The 22,515-nt window shown below is 50.8% G+C and overlaps 1 protein-coding gene across 3 annotated transcripts in view; it reads right to left on the bottom strand.

The window, feature by feature from the left end:
* The window catches only part of PACSIN1 (protein kinase C and casein kinase substrate in neurons 1), a 61,589-nt gene that overhangs the window by 35,288 nt on the left and 3,786 nt on the right, over positions 1-22,515 (bottom strand). Inside the window, exon 2 of one of the 3 annotated variants that reach the window (XM_032792642.2) lies at positions 182-258. The exons of 1 other annotated variant lie outside the window; for it this stretch is intronic. The gene's annotated coding sequence lies outside the window, so the exon portion shown is untranslated. Of the gene's footprint in view, positions 1-181; positions 259-9,721; positions 9,878-22,515 lie in introns of those variants that run through there. One more of the 3 variants, XM_032792641.2, reaches the window with a different exon arrangement.

Here is a 22,515-nt window from a genome sequence, read left to right as displayed (position 1 = left end):
TGGTGGCGCATTTCCCTCAGTTCAGAGATGCCACCTGTCTGCCTGTCTCTGATGTCTGAAGGAACAATCAGATCATGCTTCTGATGCTCTAACTGCAGCCTCGGCTGAGATTAGCAGAAACCGCCAAGCAATTCTGCTGAGATTTCCACTCCCAAATCAGTGAAATTCAACTGCTACTAACCTTCTGGCACACACTGGGCTGAAGGGGCTGCAGAGCCTTCTAAGGGCAAAGTGAAGACCCTCCTCCTGCAAAGCGCTCTGCCAGCCAGAACAGTGCATAAGAGATTGTGCTATGGGGCTTGCCCCTCCCGCCCCCTGGCCCCAATGGAGGGGAACGCATGCAGAGCAGGGGGAAGAGTGCAGCTGGAAGAGAGGAAACACAGGAGGCACTAGCCTGAGTGGAATGGGGTAGCACCAGCCTCCTACTGGCTCCTAGGAAAAAGTCTCAACCCAGCCTACTTCAAGGAAAGTTCTTTGCCACTGCTGTGCAGGGAGGAGCCATGAGACTGGATGGAGTGGGGCAGAAACATGAGGCCAAGCTTTCTGCCTGGGGAGAAGCCACCACAGGCCCAGACACCCTTCAACCTGTGTATGGGGGTTCTAATGCAATGCAATCTGGATCTGAGCCCTTCCCCACACCAGTCATCATGCTTTAGGGCCCAAGATGATCATTGACAAGGGTCAGGAAGAAACTCCCACCCTCTCCATGCACTCTGGGGAGCTTATGCTTTTCTCCGGCTCTGTCTGGGAGGTTAGAACAGGTTCTGCGTTCCCGCTAGAGATGGGCTCAGCCCACAGAATTGACAGGTATTACTGAGCAAGGGAAGATAGATGTGCATGGACCACAGTCCGTGCTGCAGGGTGAGATGGGCAGCAGCAGCCCAGCAGCGGGGCACTGACCCCAACTGCTCCCATCAAATTACAAGCAGCTATAAGCACCTCAGCGTTCAGTGTTGGGACTATTACTATTATTTATTATGTCCTGTAGTGCCTAGGAGCCCCCGTCTTGGCCCAGGACCCCACTGCGCTAGGCACTGTCCAAATGCAGAACAAAAAGACGTCCCTCTGCACCATAGAGCTTATGATCTAAGTATAAAACAAGAGACGGCAAATAGACATGGGATTTAGCTCAGGTCCATCTCTAGTTCTACCTGACTATGTGACTATTACATTGGGAAGGGCAGAATGGGAAGTAGTAACTTGTGAACCAAAAGTAGGGACATGGAGGAACGTCTGAGCCTTGTAACTGGTGGGGGGTGGGGGGGGGAGGCAGGGCAAGCAATGGAGAGTGAGTGTGATGGTGGTTCCCCAGCTAAGTAGAGGTAAGGGCCACTGTCAGGAATCAGCACCTGCAGCACAGCCAGTTGCTACTGAACACAGCTGGCCAGTAGTAGGCTGCCTGATTGGTTGGAAGAGTCAGCAGCCCATCTCTTAAGCCCTAGCCCAGCAGTAGTGCCCTGGTTGTTTAAAGCATCTATCTGTGCTAGTACCTGTATGTGCATGGTCAGCCTTGCTTCATTCCAGGTAAAGTAGTCCTGACTCTTGGCTCTGATTCCTGACTTCAGCTCTGGCATCTGACTCTGTATAAGACCCTTGATTCTAAAGCTGGACTTCTGACTGTAAACCCTAGGCATAACTGCCTATGTCTCAGTCACTGACACCCACTGTATCAAACTGCTATATAAACCACAACTACATGTGGACATGGGTGTAGAACTTGGTCCTTCTGCTCCAAAAACACAACCCTGTACCATCTGAGATCTTAGATGGTACCATATGGTCCACCCAGTCACTAGAAACCAACATCATACATTTATATATGCAATTAGTGCATTACAGTCCCCTGTGTCAGTACCCTAGTTTCCCTTCCTATCATCCAGGCCCCTGTTGCTTGGTCCTCACAATATTTAATCCTGTGGATCACTAGCAAAGCCTCCACAGACTCATGATATATGGAGTAGCAGATCTCCTTAAATAGGGAGTGTTTATTAGAGCAAACTTCAACAGACATGAACAGGCTTCCACACAGCTTGAGCTCCCGCTTAGTCTGTGGTGTTTACTAGAATCTGCACTCCATGAGGTGCTCTAGCCAGCACATGGTGACATCTAGTGGCTTCCATATATAATTGCACATAAACACATAATAGAGACCACAGAGAACCTCTACTAATGAGGCTTCCTTGTTGAAAACTTAAATAAACCCTTTAGTTTTATCCACTGGTTAAACTCAAAACGTCACTTAGACAAAATGTGGTGATGACCCCAGTGCCTGCAACTTGGCTACAGGACTCCAAATACTTCATTTGTTAGTTAAATATATGAACTCACGAAGAAATGCTAATTTGCTCCATGCTGTTGCCTTTTAGTTACTTGGTGGTTCCCAGCAGGATCATCATTAAGAGCTTTAGAAATTAGAAACAAACAACTGTCTTAAGGAACAAGTGAAAAATGGTCCTTTCCAGATACTTTGTCTTGGATTTCAGCTTTGTAAAATGATACCGTTTTGTTGGGCTTTAATATTAAATAGACACATTTGAATTACTTTCACTGAAACCTGTGTACACATATACATACATACACCACGGCATTGGGCTAGCCTCCAAGCAGCAGAGAGGAAGGCTGAGCTTTGTGGTTAAAGCACTGGCTTGGGACTCAGGAGTTCTAGGTTTAATTCCTAGCTCTGCCACAGCCTCCCAGGGCAAATGATTTGGGGCTGGACTTTCAAAAGACTGCAGCATGCTGGGTGCTAAGCAAGTGGAAATCTGGCCCTAAATCTCTTTGTGCCAGTTCCCCATCTTTAAAATTGGGATAATATTTCCATTCTCCCACCCACTGTCTGTTTTGTCCACTTAGACTGGAAACTCTTCAGTCAAGGACTGTTTCACTCTGTGTATGTTCAGAACCTAGGACGACGAGGTCCTGATCTCAGTTGTGTGGTCTCTAGATGCTACTGTAATACAAACAATACTGAAAGAAAGTGAAATTGACTAGGAACAAAGGAGAAATGATCAGCTGAGTTTAATGATTCAAACTGGGAGAGGTGCAGAAAACAGGTGAACAGCACAACTGGTTAAAAAGTCCACCGGCCTCCTTGAACAGTCAGGGATTTTTGGTAACACAGGGCCGGGTGAAAGTTGCTATGGCACTCTGGAAAACTGTACCCTGTAGCTCTAAGCATGATTTTTATCCTGTTTAAATACAGGCTGTCTCAGAAAGAAACCAGCGGGTGTATTCATGAATAGAACCCACTTCCAACTCATGTTGTACATGTGCAAACATACAACATGGATTATCCCCAACTGTGTCGGTGCACACTCCTGCGTTTCTTGTCGCTCTGTGTCAACAGATGGAAAGGCATCGGTGGGCGAGATAATGACACTAACGATGGTGGTGGCAGGGTTTGTAGGCACACAGAAGGTGCTCAACAGTGAAGGATTTTGACTAGGGAGAGGCTGATTCAGATTGAAGTAGCAGCAGCTCCATTCTCCACCTAAAATTCAAACTGACTCACTTGATTGTGGGAAAGGTTGGGCCAGTCCTTGCTATTTCCCCTGCTGCTGCTCCCTTCCTGGTTCTCGTGGGACTTTTTGACCCAGTGTTGCAGACCCTGGAGATTCCCATTAAACACCTGGGTCCTATCACCCCATCAGGTCGGGAGAGGAGAAAAGGCATAAATGCAGAGGCCTGGGCTAGAATCTGCTGTGACTGTGGCACAGGGAGGCAACACTAGCCCTAAGGAGGGGAGACAGTGGCAGCCAGTGCAGAGGCATCTGCTTGGAGTAGGGCTTGAAGCCATCAGCCCATGGCTCATGCCCTAGAGAGTCAGAGTCATGCCATCATGGCAGAGTCCGCCATCCAGCATTCCTAGACTTTAGGTGTACAGCAGGGCCACGGGCCCAACCTATCTCTTAGTTTTCTGTCCAGGACTCCTCTGGGTTCTGGGATTCCTGTTGGTCTCTCTCCTCATAGCACCCTTCCCTTGAGGAGTAGATCTGTGGTTCACAGCTGCTTTACTGTATCCTCCTCTGAATGACCTGCCTGGTAAACCAGGTAGGTTGGAATTACAGCTGTGTTCCCTTCCCCACTTACCATGGTCACCCTGTCTGTTTGGCTCCCCACTGGCGCTATGTATCAGGTGGCCTGGAGCCCAAGCCCACTGAAGTCCACGGAGTCTGGATCAGGAACAGTTAGGGGTTCATCTAAGCCCACAGGATGTTTGCTCAGCACTGGCTTTGATCCTCCATTTTCATATTCCAGGGTGGGACTCTTCCGGCCTTAGGGCATGAGCCATGGCCTAATGAAATCAATGGCTGTGATGCGGGTCCTTTAGGAGCAAGGAGATGCACTGCCCGTTCTCATCCCCCCTAAAGACTCTTGTTTGGGAAACGGCCCATGCCAGAGTCTCTGCCTTTCTCAGAACTCCCCATCTGGGCTCATGAAGCCAGGGAAGAGCTGTGTGTCAATGGTGCTGTCATGCTGGCAGACAGCTGGCAAATGAGCTGAATGGCCCTATGTGCAGTGACTTCTGCAAGATGAAACAAAAATCTGAGCAGTGAAATGGCACAAGCAATGGGAGTGGGGGAGGGAGAACATAGGAAAGGAATAGGAGAGATCCCAAGAGGGCAAAGGAGAATAAAATATGGAGAGAGGAAGATGGAGGCCGGGAGTTAAAGGATAAGTCAACCCCACTGTCCCATTCTCCCTCCCCCCCCCCCGGCCATCTGCTTCTACTGCTCAGAGCCTGCTCTGAAACTGCCAGGCTGAGCAGAGAGCCACTGGCTTCAATGTGGACTAGAAACAGCACCCAGCACCCTGCGCACAGAGTCAGTAGTGAGCCCGCAGCCCCAGCACGGTGCTGTGCTGCCCGGAGTTCATTCTGAACCCAGGGCTCCACAACGTCCTCAAGGATATGGAGCTGCTGAAGGCATCCCAAAAACTAGTCCTTGCCCCTTGTCTCAACGCCATTTTCAAGAGCAGGGTTAACCTGGTGCCCTGGTCGCCTTCCAGTGTGTTCGAAGATCTACATTCTCCTTCCAGTTTCAAATGGGGGGATCATTCTTGGCACCTCCCTATGCAGTGTTGTGTGGTGTTGCTGTGTGCTGTTAAACAGCTGCTGTACCCCAACCCAGAGGTGGGTGACAGATTCCTATGCATATCGTCATTCCTGCAGCTGATCTTCTCTGAGACTATAGCAATTCTGTGCGTATAACAATTTCAGGATTGGGATTCCGGTTGCCCAGGTCCTGGGGATCCTTCTGGTGAACAGTGCTGTATAAATATAAAGGGGTTTGTAACAGGCTGACTGAGACATCCCATCCTTTTAGCAGGCATTGATCATGTTAGGAAAAGATTTAGTGGGTTTGGCTGACACAGAGGCAGGAGGTTCTATATGCCACTTGTATATAAGGCAGGTAGAAGAGGATCTCTGAGAGAAAGGGGACCTAGCATGTGGGCTGAGTAACCTCAAGAGAGAAGCAACCAAGCCTGGGTGAAGATTTGAGCAGAGCTAATTACTGCTAATTAAGCCAAAGCCTAGGAAGGAGGTGAGTTTGGATGCTGCGCACCATGGAGGCTTTGCTTTGGAGTAGGTTGGGAAAGGGGCCTGCTCACAGTTGTATCTCTGGGACCCAAACTGCTCCTTTTGGAATGAATGGTAAAACTTCCCCTACTTTCAATAAAGGCAGGATTTGGCCCTGTTATTACTATATGTGCACACTGGTGAAAACTGTCCCAACGTTAGAGATGGCACAGGGAGAAGAAAGGTGTGCAAATCCACTTCTGTGCCATGCATTTCTCTGAAGAGAGTGAAAATACATAGGGCCAAATTCTGGGGTTGTGCAAATCACCGTCGTTTCACAGAAGTCAATGGAGCTAGGCTGACTTACACCAGCTGGGAATGTGTCCCAAAGAAGCAATGCAGATATCAGCAAAGTCAAGTGAAAACATGCCTGATTTACACGGCACTGCATGTGGGAGACTTGGCAAAGGCAGGGTTGGGCTTTGTTCTCTAGGCCAGGGCTCTCAGTTTGATTAGCTAAATAAAAAACCTCCAGGGAGGAGGGCAGATTTATAAGCACCAGAGTGATCAACATGGACTGGCAGGGAAGGGGCCCCTGCTTCAGGTGCAGCTTTTCTGTTAATGGGATTAATTCACCAGCATCCCCAGAGCATCCCTGCTCCCCTGTCACCTTAAATGAATTTCAATGGCCAGAGTAGGTGTGGTTTTCCTTTTTATGCTGGTGAAAGCCTGTCAGGTGGAGTTCTCCCATCACAGAACCAGGTACAGCATGGGTGGCATCAGGGCAAGCTTCCCCAGTGCGACCTGGCCAATGCCCTTTGACTTGAAAGGGATCTCACCTAAGATCACCAGGGGCAATCTGCTGAAACTGCTGACAAAGAGGCTAATTAATACCAATGGTGCTGGGACAACTACATCCGCTACCTCTTTAAAGCAAACAAACAAGCCCAGTCCGGGTGTGTCTGTTAAATGGACCCACGGCATTCTGATCGGACCCACTAGTATTGCACCAAAGACCACGTCTTCACCATGGGAAGTTCATTGTGTCCCTATCCTAGGTGATCACTTTCTTGATGGCAGGGTTTGTGAGGCACAGAGAATTCCCTAAACTAAAGCACTCTCTAAAGAGATTCCTTCAGAGAGCCATGTACCCTAGTTCCAGGTGGGACTATTGTGACATTAGGTCTAGTGTGTGTGCGTTCAGATACACCCAGCCCCACACTCTGCATCTCTGGAAGCAATACCACAAACTCAGCACGGTAACAACAAGCATTTTCTTCAACTCCTGGTCACAAAACGTTTTTACTTTTTGCACACTCTAAAAGAAGATCCATCTTCTCCTTGCTCTCCCCAGGATTAAGCATTATTGTTCTGAATACAGGAGACCCACCAACACTTTCTTCCAGGGATCTCAGAGTTCTTTGCAATCTTTCCATAAATGTGCATGGCACTTCACAGATCAAAGAAAGACAAGGTCTCTGTCCAGAGGAATTTACAGTCTAAGTGATGATGAGATGCACCAGGGATGTGGATAGACACTAACAGGGATGAAGGCTGTACAGAAATGAAGTAGTATTGCTAAACCCAAACATGAGTCAGGCCCACCTCAAATGAGACTGACTTAAAAATCACAAGATTTAGAAAAATAAATATGTGGGTTCTGGTGTTTGTCTTCTGGTTTCTGAGACTTTAAGGGTCATGTTTTCAAGCTTTTCTCAGCACCCAGGAGGTCTAAAAACTTACTTTTCATTTTAAAAAATAAACTAAGAGTTTCAAGACATCATGACTCCAGGAGCTGAGGGTTTTAAATCAATCACCAAATACCGTGAGACTTGTGATAAAATTGAGAGTTGGCAGCACTGTGATGGTTCTGGATGTATAATAATAGTATCTAGCTCTTACACTGTGTTTTTATTAGTAAATCTCAAAGCACTTTACAAATGATCAGTTTCCCCATTTTACAGAGACGGAAACTGAGGCACAGTGATGGGACTTGCTCAAGGTCACCCAGCAGGTCAGTGGCAGACCAAGGAATAGAGTACAGGTCGCTTGAGACCCAGTCCAATGCTCTACCCCCTAGGCCACATTATCACAGCATGGAGAGTCTCTTTTTACCTTCCTTCATGCATACAGACTCAGAAGGTTTGGTGTCTTCACGGGAAAAGTGTGCCTGACTCTGCTCTCAGTGCCCCTAGAGGAGCTCTGTGGACTCACTCCTCATTTACACCACCGTAAGGGTGAGAGGAAGCAGGCTCACTGTTCCAAAGAGAGATTGGAGGCACAGCAGATCAGGTCAAGAAGGGCAGGGGCGTGCCCAGGAGCAGGAGGACAGGTGGAAGATGGTGCTGAGGTGGTGGGAGGAGAATACAGAGGGGTGGTTAATTTAGCTGCTTTTCTGTGGAGTGAAAGGATCGAATGGGGAGTCAAAGGAGACAAGGTCGGGGAGAGAGAAGGGGATGCATTCTGTTGGGCTTTGCAGGTGAGGACAAGGACCACAGTGAGAGGAAAGCAGCGTAAGGATTTGAGATGGAGCTGGAAGTTGTCAGAACTGCCTTCCAGATGGGCTGGGGTTGGGAAAAGGCTTCAGTAGTGGAGGTGAAAGATGGATCAGGGCTTGTACTAGGGTTTTGTTGGACAAAGCCTGGGCAGGAAGGGATTTTGTGTAGGAATCTGGTGCTGATGGTGTTAACATGGGAGAAGGGGTGAAGGGTGCTGTGAGTCTGAAGAAGCAGGGATGATGGTAGCTTTGCTAGTAGAGATGGGGAAGGAGGGGCAGGTTTCGGGGCCAGGGTTCGGTTAATCCTCACAAACCCTGTGACAGAGGGGGAAGTATCTCTGTTTTATAGATGGGGAAACTGAGGCACTGAGCAGTGACATGATGGGCCCATGGCCACACAGCGAGTCAATGGCAGAGCAATAAGCAGATTTTGAGGATCCCAACTTGCTCTCAGACCTGTGGATTGGAGCCTGGACACCCCCTCTGTAAGCACCTGGCCTATTCTGTCCTCTGTAGGATGCAGCAGTCAGGACAGGCCCCTTTTCTGACTAGTCCATCTCATGGCTTTCCCTTCTCTGTGTGGCACAGGAATGAACATGGTCACTGACACTGGGATCTTTCACCTGTTCAGCCTCAGTGCAGCATGCTGAACATCCAGGGCTTTCTGGGTGACATTGTGTCCTGCCCTCTGGGCTCCAAACCACCTCCCCTTCCCAGATATGGCCTCTTGCTCCCTGGGCCAGACTGGCAAGGGCTGGGAACTGCTGTTTGCAGGGCCAGCCTGTTCTGCCCTGGCAGGAGACCTCACTACTCACTGGCAGTCCCTGCTGGCTGCTTGAGGGGTGATGACCAGCTCAGAAAGGCTCCCACCAAACCTTCCTTGGCCAGAGGCTGCTGGCTGGGATTGGTTCAGAGAGGATTGAGGGGCATGGGTAAAAGAAGAGCAGGGTGAAGGGGGAGCTGTAAGGGATGGGGGTAACCTGGGTGTGTGTGTGGGTGGAAATGAAGAAGGGAGGTGTCTTCTACAGAAGATAGTACAGAGAGAGTCTGAGTAGAAAGATCAGTATCAGAGCAAAATATTTATCATTATAATTAGGAATACCAGCCACTGCACCACCCACCCCCCTGGGAAGAAACCAGAAGCCCTTCCTGCAACCTGCCTGCCAGGTGCCAGACCAGATCCCCCTCTCCAGGGCTGCAAGCTGCTCCATCTCCTCTTAGGACCCGCTCTCCCCCATCCCTTCCCCGGCAACCCTCTTTTGGGAAACTGAGAGGGGGAACTGGCCTTAGCAGACTTCCTCTCCCTCCCTTCCCCCCGCGATGCATGAACCGCAGCCTGGCCACCGCTCGGGTGCTGCAGGTAGAAACTGGCAGGTGGGACCCAGACCCGTGCGTCTCCAGCTGTAGGGAAGGAGTGGGGGACGGGGATGCAGCATCCCTTTTGCAAAACTACCTTCCAAGCAGCGAGGTCACTGCAGGAGAAAGCCCAATCCTTGCCCCTACTCCAGTTTGGGGGTAGGGGAGAAAGGTGCCCAGCTACTGCACGGCGGGTCCTGCCTGCTTGCTGCTGGGACAGCTGGACAGCCCCCCGTCCCCCCATTCCGGCTGCAGCGAGCGCCACAGGGACCTTTGCTCCCTTGGCCAGCAGCCTGGCGCGCAGAGAGGGGTCCCCCGGTGCATTTCCCTGCCGGATGCGAGACGCTTACCTGGGGCGTCCCCGTCAGTGCATAGAGCAGCCGCCCCCTGCTGAAGGGTGCCAGGCGGGAGCAAGGCCGGGGGGAGCTGAGCAGAGGGAGGGTGCGGGGCGCCAGGCAACTGCGTCCGCCGGCCGAGCTCGCAATGAAGCAGCCGCGCCAGGACTGCAGGCGAGGCGCGCGCTCCCTCCCTCCCTGCCTCCTCCCGCAGCCGCCCACCTCCTTCTGCTGGTTTCCATAGCAACTGGGTAATGCTCAGTACCTCCAGCGAGCCCCGGCCATGCGCGGGCTCTCGTCCCTTCAGCCCCCCCCCCCGCGAGCACAGGTGCCATCCGCCGTGCGCACCCGCATCCTGGGGCACTGCACACGTGCGCAGCAGTCACAAGTGCTGCTGAGACCCTCACACGGGCGTGTGTGCACACGTGTGACCCTCCTGCTCATGCACGTGTGAAGTTTATGCTCACATGAGCACATGTAAATGCACAGCCTTCATGCTTGCACTGGTGTGTGTGTGTGTCTGTCTGTGTGACCATGCTCACCCTGCCGTGCACTCATGAGCCACCTTCACACTCACATTGACTTGTATGTGTGCAAACACAGTAGTTAAAAATGAAAAATGCACTCAGGCAAGCCACAGCTGCAAATGGAGGGGAATGGAATGATGAGTTCTGACCTGTTTGGGTTTATTAGGTTGCACTAATCAGACGAATTTTCAAGCTCTGGTAAGGAAGGGATGCATCTATCACCGGGTACTGCTAGGCATAGACAGATTATGCACGCCGCACAGTTCCCTTTATGCAGCACTATCAATTCACTGCCTTGAACATCTGCACAGACATGGAGCTCTACCTATGCACATTATTCATGACCTGTGCTACTCCTTGACATTCTACTACTGGTCTCCCAACTCAACTTCTGTCCTGATCTGTTGTACCAGTCCTGTGCCCACACAGCTCTACAAATGCACGTTAATGCTGACTCTCAGCATCCTCTGCTATTCCAGCCCTGGGCCTAACCTGCCCAGAGACTGCAGGCTTTGCTCAGTTATCCCAGAGGGCATCGTAGTTCTTGTGATCTAGCCAAAGGCTCATGGAGGGCTAGGCTGAGACCCACCAAACACCTTTCACTTCTGACCTAAGGCATTTTAACAAATGTCTCCATGGAGAAATCTCAGTGAACTGATCCAGTGCCCCGTCTGACCCCTGATCATCACTATTTCATGATCCTCATGGTGCATCAGCATTGCGATCGGCCTTAAAAAGGGGGGAGCTTGGACCTCACACCAGTGAGACAATTTAGAAACCCTTGTGTGTTCCTCAGCATTTTGGGAGGTCTGGGACTCCTAGCTCCCCACTCTGCCTGACCGTGGCTGTTCACGTTATGACCTAATGTTTGGCCTCTGCTGTTTGAACACACTGCAACATTAGATTAGTTTTGTCCCAGACGCACGTTCTCCAGAGAGAGTGCAAGCATTGCTTGTGCCCTATTTACAATGGGTGCCAGGAATCCCAAGTGCACATGTGCTAGGCACCAAGCTATAGGTCTGAACAGGCATCTGGGCTCCTTGTTTAATGCTGGTAGGCCAGAACTCTCTTCTCTCCAGAGAGCTCGCTCAGTGACAATCTGCCCTGCTTCCATGTCTGACTTGCAGTTCTAATCAGATCTTGCCGGGAAGGGAGCAGAGAGGGATAAATTCTCTCTGGGGGTAGGGATTCCATCTTAAAGTCTTCCATGTAGGAAGCCAGACGAGTGGAAATGGATCATCAAGCCGTGTAGTCTCATTATCAGCAGGTGACATCCCCTCTGCCTGTTCATTCCTTTGGAGCAAAAGGGCCAGTGGCAATATTTGGAGAGGGAGCCCTCCCTCAGTAAATAAAATCAGCTCTAAACAGAGTTGGGCCTGGATTCAAGCTTCCCCAAAGTGCACGGATGTCTGAGTTGGGGGCCTGTCTCCAGTCCTGTCTGGAGACTGGTTGCTGAGTGCATTGGGGCTGCGTTTCTTTATATTACTGGAACGAGAACCAGAGAAAACCATGTTCTTTTCTTCCCTGAACTGTGCTGCAGGGTGTTTTCCCTCCCCAGCCTAGAGAAGCTTAATATAGAGTCACGATGGAACCACAGGGCCCTATGTCTGAGTGACTAAGGATCCTCAACTCGCTTGTTTCTGTCTTCTTTACCTTCAATCCCCATTGTGCCCTCCCTCCAAAGCACCTAGGAAAGACAGGAATGGGTTCTGGGCCACTGAGGTTTGCATCTTGCAGACCTATTAGATCCCAGCATTACATCCCATCAGAACAACAGCATGGGCCAGCTAGCATGTATTCTGTTCCCAGGAGAGCCAATGTCCCAGAAGCAGCATTTTTGGTGCTCCCTTAGCACCCTCCACTCCCTATAGTGCATATGTTCTCTCTCTCTCTTGTTTTCTCCAAGCAGATCCAGCATGGTTCCTGTTACAGTGTAAATAGGGATCATATCGCGTACTGCATGGGAATCGGCAGCCAGGCTGCAGGAGGAGCCTTATTCAGTGGGCAGCCCTGTGTCTGCTGCAGATAGAAAGACCCATCAGATGCCTTTAAAGCTACTGAGGGAGACCCAAACCAGAGCCATCTGTTGGGAGAATCTGATATGCAGCCTCATCACTGATGTCACTTATCTGCCTTAAGACATGCAAATGTATGCAGGAAACAACAGCCCCTCCTGTGAATAACCTGGTACATGTGCCAGAGGAAGCAACCCTGGTTCCTCTTCCCCGAGGCAAGGGCACAGTGAAAAGGGGCTGCGTAGCTCAGGGGACTGGAAATAGGCTAGAGAAAATTTTGTCTCTCTAAATCGCAAGTGTGAATTCAGATCAAACTGGTATTGAAGAAATTTTATGACCATCTGATCACTGCTTGGTAGCTTGTGTGAAGTGAACTTGGTGGGTCTGAGTCCTGATCCTAATGCATGGGTGCCCCCATCATCACATCCAGTCCTCTAGCCAGTCTCTGAGATAATGGTGATGAGCTCTAGAGATGGTTCCTTCAGGCCAGCACTCGAGCAGGGGATGCCACTGGGGAAGCTTGCCCTGCTGCTGCCCATGCTGAACCTGCTCTGTGGATGTGCAGAGGCATCCAGGGATGTCAAGTCAGCCCACTTCACCAGCCAAAGGAGCTGGGCCCACAGAGGGATCGAGAGGCACAAAAAAGAACAAAGTAAGGACACTCCACCGGAAGCCTACAGAATCCACCTTCCAAACAAGAAGACAATACACCAGGCTGGGATTGGGCCAGAGGGCCTAGCCCTAGTGGCAGGGTGAATCCTAGTGAGAGGGGCTGAGACCCATGGAGGGAAGATGTTCTGCTGGAGCTGGAGACAGGAGCTAGGACAATGTTCCTTCTGCTCTAAAGCTGCTTTAATGCCTCTCTCTCATGTTCCAGCCTGGCTAACGGGAGGCACACAGGACATTAAAGCTAGCAAGAGGCTGGTGTTTTAGGCTGAGTAATAGAACCTGCCCCAGGAAGCAGCTGCAATAAGGAAGCTGTTCAGATGGCCAGGGTTGTTGTGTTGTTCAGGAGCTTGAAGATCAAGTTGTTCTGAGAACATAAACCCAGTCCTGTGTGGCTCCTTTCTCAGTTGCAGTCTCATCTTTCTTCCAAAGAGCACATTTGACTTCCTAATGAGTGGGCCTCCCTGTCATCAGCACCCTTCAGCTGGCCTCCTGTTTCCCAGCCTCTTCATTTCAGGTTGTCATTCACTCAACACACACACACAACACTAAATGCATATAAGCCGGTGTCCTTGACTTGCACTTCCCTCTTTCCTTGGGTGGCTACTCTCCTCCTCAGAGGTGGTTGCATTTCAGCAGCACTAGGCATATAGCGTATATCAAGTGCTTGAGGATCTTTCAGGATGAAAGGTTTTAGAAATGTAAAATACCATTATCCCAAGGAATCTATTTAGCTTAGGGTTTTATACTGCTGCCCATCATTGTAGTATCTGGGCACCTTCCATGTAAAGTCTACAGCAGGGGTCAGCAACCTTTCAGAAGTGGTGTGCTGAGTCTTCATTTATTAACTTTAATTTAAGGTTTCGTGTAGATTGTAACATTTTAGAAAGTCTCTTTCTATACATCTATAATACGTAACTAAACTATTGTTGTATGTAACGTAAATAAGGTTTTTAAAATGTTTAAGAAGCTTCATTTAAAATTAAATTAAAATGCAGACCCCTGGACTGGTGGCCAGGAGCCGGGCAGTGTGAGTGCCACTGAAAATCAGCTCGCATGCCATAGGTTGCTCGTGTGCCTACGCATGCCATAGGTTGCCTACTCCTGGTCTACAGCAATAGTGAAATCCCTAGTGGGCATGAGGTAAGGTTGCAAACAGGGCCAGCTTTATGACCTGTGGGGCCCGATTAGAATACTGGGCGGCGGGGTGTCTGCTCTGGGTTTTCCGGGGCACCGAAGGACCCCCCGCCACCAAAATGCCACCAAAGACCCCCAGAGCGGGGCCCTCTTAGGCATGGGTGCGGGGCCCTCTTTGGCGTGGGGTCTGATTCCGGGGAATCGGGTGAATCGACTTAAAGCTGGCCCTGGCTGCAAACCTGACAGCGTGTAGCTTCGTTGGTCAATTACAGATCTGGGTTAGAGTCCCAAGGTTAGCGAGAGTCAGGGCTGGCTCCAGGCCCCAGCACGCCAAGCATGCGCTTGGGGCGACATGCCGCGGGGGGCACTCTGCCGGTTGCCAGGAGGGCAGCAGGTGGCTCCGGTGGACCTCCCGTAGGCGTCCCTGCAGATGCCCCATCGGAGCCGCAGGACCAGCGGACCCTCCGCAGGGACGGCTGCGGGAGGTCCACCGGAGCCGCGGGACCAGCGAGTGCAGAGAGCCCCCTGAGATGTGCCGCCATGCTTGGGGTGGCGAAACGGCTAGAGCTGGCCCTGGCGAGAGTTAACAAATTCTTTAACAAACTCCACTGGGTTCTATTTGCCACTCCTGCCATCACCAGCCACGGAGATTCTGAAATGAGAAGTTATCGGCCAGTTTGACACAGGAGGCAGAGTAGAATGGAGTCCCCTTTCCCGTAGGTGGGTTGCTAAGGCCAGCAAAGGCTCCATTTGATCAGTAGTACCAGAAGATCTGAGATGAAGATACATGACAAAGAGCAGTGCTGAGCAGAAGAGGCTACTTGTACACCATCACTTTCCTGGAGAATGTCACTGCTCAGGCCACGCAGGATTTGCTCTGAGCTTTCTCCTCACTGATTGGATCCTCAGTCCACCCCCCTGCGCTATTCTCTTTGTATTCACTCTCAATGTCTCCACTTGGAACTGTCAGGGCTAGGGGCTGCGCACCACACTGCTATTTGGCCATACAGCCGCTGCTTCGTTCCACAGCCTCTGGCTTGGGAGACTGCACCTTGCCGTTAGGTGACTCTGGCTTCATGGATTTAACTTTCTGTGGTGAGGAGGACCGAAGGCTGGCAGCAGAAGTGTGTCACCTCGCCAGGAAGCAGGAGGAGAACTTAGGAATGGGTGATGAGTCTTCTCAGAGCAGGCTTTCCTCTCCTGGCTATTTCTGTGGCTTGGTTCCCTTCTCCCAGAGGATGCCTTCCCAGTCTACAACCCTCGGCACATGCTTGTGGTAGGGCCAAGACTGGCTTAGGAGGGGGAGCTGCAGAGCAGGAGGTGCGTTGGTAGATCTGTTGGGGAGAGGATACTGGAACTGGCATTGCAGGGGCACCTCAGCTCAAGACAGACAGCACAGAACTGTATGGGAAGCCTTCACTGCACGCGTTGAATTGTATGAGTAAATCCTGGCATACACACAGGCACGGGTCCAGCCCTGCCATATTGCCAGAGCTTCAGCAACTGACTCCACACCTTGCCACAGCTCAGGCAAAACTAGCTTCTCTTGGGGTGCTCAGGTTACCATCACATGACTGGCCAGTGCAGGGGCTGCCACATAATGGAACCTACTTAATGAAGGTGGAATTCAGACCCAGAGGAGTGGAGACGGGTTTGGTTTGTTTGCCAACAGTGACTGACACACAACTTCCTCATTAGCCCAGTCTCTGGGTCAGCTTCCCAAGAGGGCAGGATAGGAGAGGGGGAGGGGGAAGGTCATACTGAGACGTGGATTCTGAGACATGTGGCCCACAGGGAATGCCAGCCCAGTGGCAGGCCCTGATCTGTAAGGCAGTCCCCAGTTTAACATGGGTGTACAGGCTCTGCTGCTGTCTGGGTGCATGGGTCAAAGAGGAAGGGAAGGCATGATGAGGAGCCAGACTCCACCCTAAATAATGAATTTTGCATGGTCTCCTCTAACACCCGTCTGATTTATTCTTCAAATGTGCCATCCTAGAACGTTTAAAAGATGCATGATATGGACATCAACGACAGGTGATCTGAACTGACTCTTCTCCCATCTCTGCCACTCTCAGTTCTGGCTCGCATTTGATCCTGCAAGCAGGAGACAAGAGAACACAGCCCAGGGCTTGCCATAAACCCAGGGCAAAGGCTGCGCATGCTCCGTACTGCACTCAGGTCAGGGGCAGATCGCACTGTGGGTGACTCTAGGGCCCCTGAGGTTATTCTGGGACATTGCTGCCCTTCTCCCTGAGCTGCCTCCATCTTCCAGCCAAGGATGTGAACAGCCAGCTGCTGATCCCAAGAGCCCTCTCCCTCTTGCAGCAAAAATGCAAACGCAGGGCTATTTGCATCTCTAATTATGAACAGTGGATAATTGGGCCTTCTGCAATGATTACTCAGAAAGCGAGCCATTGTGAAGGGCTCCGGCGCTGTGCAGGTGCTGCCAGAAGCCTGGCTCCCACCAAAACAATCTGCCTTTTGTTTGCTAATAACCAGCCCTAAAGGCATCCTCCAGAGCTCCTTCCGGGGCACAGCCTGGGACATGAAGGACTCGATTTTTCTGCAGACTGGCTGGCTGCACAATGCTCTGTGGAATGCTCTGTGTTTGTGAGGGCTGGAAAGGAAACTCGCTTATTGCCCAAGATCTCAGCTCTGCTACCAATTCCCGCTGGGGGTAGTTAGGCTCGGGTTCTGTTGGCCTGGGCCTTGTGCAGTGATATGCACTGGAACAGCTGCGTTTTGCACACACTTTGCCAGCGCTGGCCCTAGGCACCAGCGTCCCAAGCATGTGCTTGGGGTGGCACTTCTCAAGGGGTGGCATTCTTTTTTTTTTTTTTTTGGCTTGTGGTGGCAAAAAACCTGGAGCCGGCCCTGCACTTTGCAGTGGTGAAAATGATGGCCTAAGGTGCAGGGAAATGGTAAACCAAGACCTTGATTTGCAAACTGCTTGCTTTTTAAGGGGGTCAGATTGACAAAGGTATTTAGGCACCTAAAGACGCAAGTTGGTGTCTCGTGGGATTCCCAAAAGCACCAAAGCAGGTTGGGGCCTGACTCCCATTTGAAGCTTGCATGTATTTATTTCCAGCAAAAGTATTTTTTTTAAAATCGTTTCAATGCAAAATTAGCACAGTGAAATTAATCACAGAAGCAGCAGGGCATTCTCAGTTAACCTTAACTCTGCCCCTTACCCCCATCTCCTATCTGTATTCTATAACAGGCTGCCATTCTTGCCCTGTCAAACTTAATTGTGCCCTCAGTAATAATACGTAGCACTTCTATGTGTGCTTTCTAGCTGTAGATCAGAAAGCACAGAAGGTGACATATAGGTACCGAGGTAAAAGAACTCACCCAGCACTACACAGTGTGGCAGGGCCAGATCTGGGTTTCCTGACTTCTGGGTTTATACACTATTCACTAGACTGCACTGCTGCCCCAGCCTGCCCACTCCCATTTCCACACCAACATAAACTCTGTCCCTTTACCCATACTGTACAATACTCAGATCAGACGCTCTTGGGGCCAGAGACTGTCTTTTTGTACAGCGCCTACCGCAATGGGGTCCTGGTCCATCACTGGGACTCCTAGGCAGTACCACAATACAAATAAATCATAAGTAATAACTTCCATCTCCCCTCCTGGCTCATATATGGCAATTGAGCAGCAGGCACATAGGGTGGCCGAAGATAGGGATGTCTGTCCTATGTATGAGGATGGGCAGGATACCTTGCTGTTGAGTTGTGATTATAATGAAAGTTTTTAGCACATTTTATAATATCTCTCTTCCAAGGATCTCAAAGCACTTAGCAGTTTAGTCTCATAACTCCCTTGTGAAACAGGTAAGGAATATAGGAGGCACTTCATTCCCCACCGAAATGCAGCCACCTCCCAGGTGGGATGCAGAGGCTTTTTAACAACATATAGCAATGCAGATCACCCATTTAGGACATCCAAGGAGATCATTAATAGAAGCAGAGCGGGATGGCCTGAACTGGAATTTGAGTGGCATGCTGGGATTAGCACTCCTACTCCTGCAGAAAGTGCCACGGGATCTGTAATGATCATGAGTAGTCATGACACTGTTTTATGTGTTGTCCAAAAGCAGTTCCTAGCACCAGGCTGACCTAGTTCAGTCCCGATCCAAAGAGGAAAGGGGCTGGCAGATTTGCCAATGCCTGTCTTACAGCGCCACAGTGTTGCCCTCCCACAAACAGACAGGTTCCAGCCTCACTTTGCAAAAAATGCCACCAACATGGCTGCCGTCGGACTTCCCAGCTTGAAGTTTCCTGTGAACTAAGGCCCCATTGCCACTGGCAGAAGCGAGGGAGGAGAAAACTCAAGGAAAGCAAATATCCCTGAGGGGTAAAGAGGTGGGACGCAGAGGGGTGCTGAGGCACAGTGCTAACTTTTCAGCTGTCAAAGCCTGGGTTAGATCACACATGCAATGAGTTTGGAGGTCTCAGTCTGGAGCGAGATTGTAAACATTATCTCCCCAGTACCACAAACCATCCTGCCCTGCCATTACAGCAGCTGACAGGAATAAAATGAACTCCATCACACTCCAGCAGTGTTTATACATGCAAAGCGCAGCATGCCAGTGCAATGCAGATCCTCGCAGCACCCGTCAGTGAGACAATGGGCCCTGCACATAGAAGGGGCAACCGTCAGTGAGGCACTTTGGCATAGTTCTCAGCGGCGGCATGGAGTGCCCACAGCTCCTCTTGATGCCCAGTGGAGTTAGGTGCTTGGTACTTCTGAAAGTCAGGGGCAAAGGCCCAGAGCTGGGAATGCTGAGCTGGGGATGCTTGCAGGCCTGGGCATAGTTGGGGGACGTGGGGGAATGGAAGGCTCGGGCAGGCATGGAATTTGCCTCCCCCCCGCCCATGCATGGCCCCACTGGCTTGGTTGGAGCTGCTCCCCCAAAATATAGAAGTCAAACTATGCCTATGCTTAAAGGTCAGGCTTGGTGAACTTATTTCAGGGCAATGGGCCTCAGCCTTGATCTGGAAGGACCAAGGCTAGAGGGTAAGTCAGTCCCCTGCCTTGATCTGTCTGCTGGGACTGCCAACAAAGAGGTCAGTCAGTCCCGAAGGCAGAGACGTTTTTAGCCATGGGAACTTTTGTCCCACTCAGAGCTGGACAGAGACTCCCCAGACTTATTTCCCACAGGCCACCCCAAGGAATTGCACGCTGCGCTTGACGGCCACAGCCGATTCAGAGCTGCGATTTATTTTCACGAAGGAAAGGAAAGCGGCAGTGGACAGAGGGACACGCACAGGGGCAGTACATTCCAGTTTGAAGAAATCCCCAGATTAGCATGGGAATCACAGGGCTGGTTTTCAGCTCCTTCTTCTCCACCCTCTCTCCCACGTAGGTCCCTGACGGTCTTTGGATATCAAGCGAGCGGAGGAGGTGGTTCCTCGGCAACTGTAACCATGAGACCTCTTCATGTCCCACCGCTCCCCTGGCACATGGGGCAGGTTGCTATTTATGATGCATGATTTATGCAGCGCCAGCAGCGTGCTGGCCACCAAGCTGCTTGGCTGCTCTAAGCCGCATATCTATTGCAAGTGAAGCGTGAGGTGCAGTCAATACCCAGCGCGGACAGCACAGGGATGACAGGTGAGTAGTGGACTCAGCATAGAGGAATCTGTCCAGCCACCTGCCTGTGCTAGATCAGCTCTGTGGGCAGGGGACTCTGATCTTCAGGGCTGTTAATCTGGCCCATTTCACCAGCACTAAGTGCTTCATCCTGCTATCAGCAAAGCTCCCATTGGCTTGAATGGGGCAGGAAAAAGGCCTTAAAATTTGCACACTCTGAGCCCTGGTTGTCTGCTGTATGGCAATGCAGGTCGCCAGGTTGGTCTGGAAAGCGTTTCCTTCCAGGCTGGGACAAGCCAGTTCTGGGATCAGACAAATCCCAGCTCTGCTTGCATTGCTTGCACCTGACCTTACAGCGTGCCCCTTCCATGCAGGCAAAGGAGCACTTAGCATCCTGCGAAGCTGCTGAAATATGGCTCTGTTCACTGAGACATACAGGGGGCGGTGCACCGCTCACCCTCCTGAGGAGCAGAGAACCTTGCTCGGTCGCTCCCAGATCTGTGTCCATGGCATAGTCGGGCACTGTGCTGCAGACGTCATGCCTTTCCCAGCTAGCATGGTTCACTAGCCACCTTTCCACACACAGGAGAAACCCAAAGGTAGCCTATACTGTGGGAGAGTTCTTTAGTGATTCCTCTCACACCCAGATGCCCTTAGGGCTTTCAGAGATTACTGCTGGGCTGAAAACTCTGCTTGGAGTGAAAATTGAGCCTTTGTTTCTTCTTCCCAGCCTGCCTGTATTATTTAAAGAGGCACAGCAGCAAATCACTGGAGTACCTTGATCTCGGTGCCTGACCCTTGTATCAGCACTCAAGAGTGTCCCAGGCATTTCACAAACGTCGTTTGTATTTGTTGGTTGCAATACCTGGGACAAAGTCTTTAGATTAGATCTGGCACAGACAGTGCTGCCTGTAAAGTTTTCTTCCTAGTGTGCACAAGGAGCTAGGCGCATTCCAGTTGCCCTGGGTCAGCCAGTTCTCCCAGCTCCATCCTACAATGCTTTGCCTTCTACCTGGAAACTACATCCGATCCCTTGCTCTACGCCAGTGTTTCTCAAGCTTTTTGATACAAGGGACCAGCCTGCGGCCTTCCTAAATGGAATCAGGGAGATCTCAGGGACCGGTGCCAGTCCCCAGACTGGCCCTTGAGAAACACTGCTTGAAGCAACACCAGGTGCTGTGGGAGAGGTGCTTCGGGAGTCTAAAAATCCACTGGGAACAGCCATGGCTGGCGGGTGCATGGATGTGCCAAAATGATTCTGTGAGGGATGAGCTGGAGAGGTTCAGGAACCAGCCACTTAGGGCCATTAACATTTCAGCAGTGGTTTCCACCTAGGACTAAATTCAGACTTACTGCAATTCCAGGCTCTTAGCGTAGACACATCTTCTCTGTGTCTTTCTCATTCTCTTTATCTCTCTGCTGCTCTCCCCCTGCCTTTCTCTCTTCTTCTGTTACTCACTCATTCTTTCTCTCTCTCACACGTAGCTAATTGATAGTTTCCCATAATGCACAGCAACCACCTGGCCTGTATTTCGCAATGCTTTCACTATTAAGCCTATCCTGCCTCCCTGGGCAGCTTTATCAGCACTAGCAAACGTGGTTGAAAAAGATCAGGTCGTCTGGCCTGACTGGTTGTGACAGGCACTTGTTAACTGGAGGAGACAGTTCAGATAAGGGACAGGAGGGTCCCAGCCCAGCAGGGTGGGTCAGCACCATTTCACCAGGCAGCTGATATGGCTGAGCTGATGATCTTGTTGCTTTAATCTTCCTCAGAGGCCTCTTCTTGCTCCCTTTTCCAGTTACCAGCCATGGCATTGCCTGAGCAAGCCATCTCCTCGGGCAGCAGGGAGGTGGGGCCTGAATCGGCTGTCCCAGTGTTCACTCAAGCTACACTCAAGATGGATCCAGTGCCTGGAAACTCAGATGAAGGCAATGTAAATGGGGCGTGGCTACTATTTCAGACAACTGTCTATGGCTGCGCTGAATCCTGCCTGTCTCTGCCCAGCTCCATTGAATTTCCCTGTACAAAGCCCATTTGCTTGGAGTCTGTGTGCAAGTGTGTGTGTGTGGGGGGGGTGTTAGGGTAATTGCCTAGGTTTGGGAAGACCCAGTTTATAGGCCCCCTCTGTGACCTTGGGCAAGTCATTCAATCTCTGTGCCTCAGTTCCCCATCTGTACTATGCAGACAATTGCCCTGCTCTGCTTGCAGGAGTAAGGATCATAATTATACTAGAGGCTGGAAGGCGCTCAGATACTCCAGCGATGGGGGCCAGGTCAGTACCAGAGGTAGAGAGGTGGTGAATTTCAACCAGGATGACTTGGTAAAGTCTTAACCCCAAAGGCCAGTCCAGGTAGTATCCTCAGACTCCACTAGCATCTCTCTATTTGAGAGCTATCACATTTCTATAGCTGCAGTGATAGCATCAATAACAGAGCAAGTCCCATGAATAGGTGGAAGTGACCTGCATTCGTGAAGCAAAGTAGCTAAAGGAGTCTGTACCATTAAGAAGAGTGCATGCAGGTGCCTTTCCTGACCTGCTCTATAAACACAGCCCATGCACCGCGTCAAGTACAAACTCACCCCCTGCCTGGGCTTTGGCTTTATTCGTGAAGGAAGTAACAGTAATAGAATATCAAGATCAGCTCAGACCTTCTCCCCAGGCCTGCCTGCTCCCAGGGCTCCTCCATTTGAATGGCTCAGCCCTCACCCTAGATCCTGTTCTCTCCTCAGAGAGCCACACCCATCTCCCTTGTATCTAAGGAGGTAACTACCTGCAATAGTGAGTCCATAGAGCCTGCTTAGCCTTTCCCAATAGGCATGTTACCTGGGGAGGGTATTGCAGGCAATCACTGCCCAGCCTCT

Source organism: Chelonoidis abingdonii, chromosome 4 (assembly GCF_003597395.2).
Source record: "Chelonoidis abingdonii isolate Lonesome George chromosome 4, CheloAbing_2.0, whole genome shotgun sequence".
NCBI lineage: Eukaryota > Metazoa > Chordata > Testudines > Testudinidae > Chelonoidis > Chelonoidis abingdonii.
The sequence above is the reverse complement of the archived record's forward strand: the minus strand, read 5'-3'. Positions and strand labels throughout refer to the sequence as shown.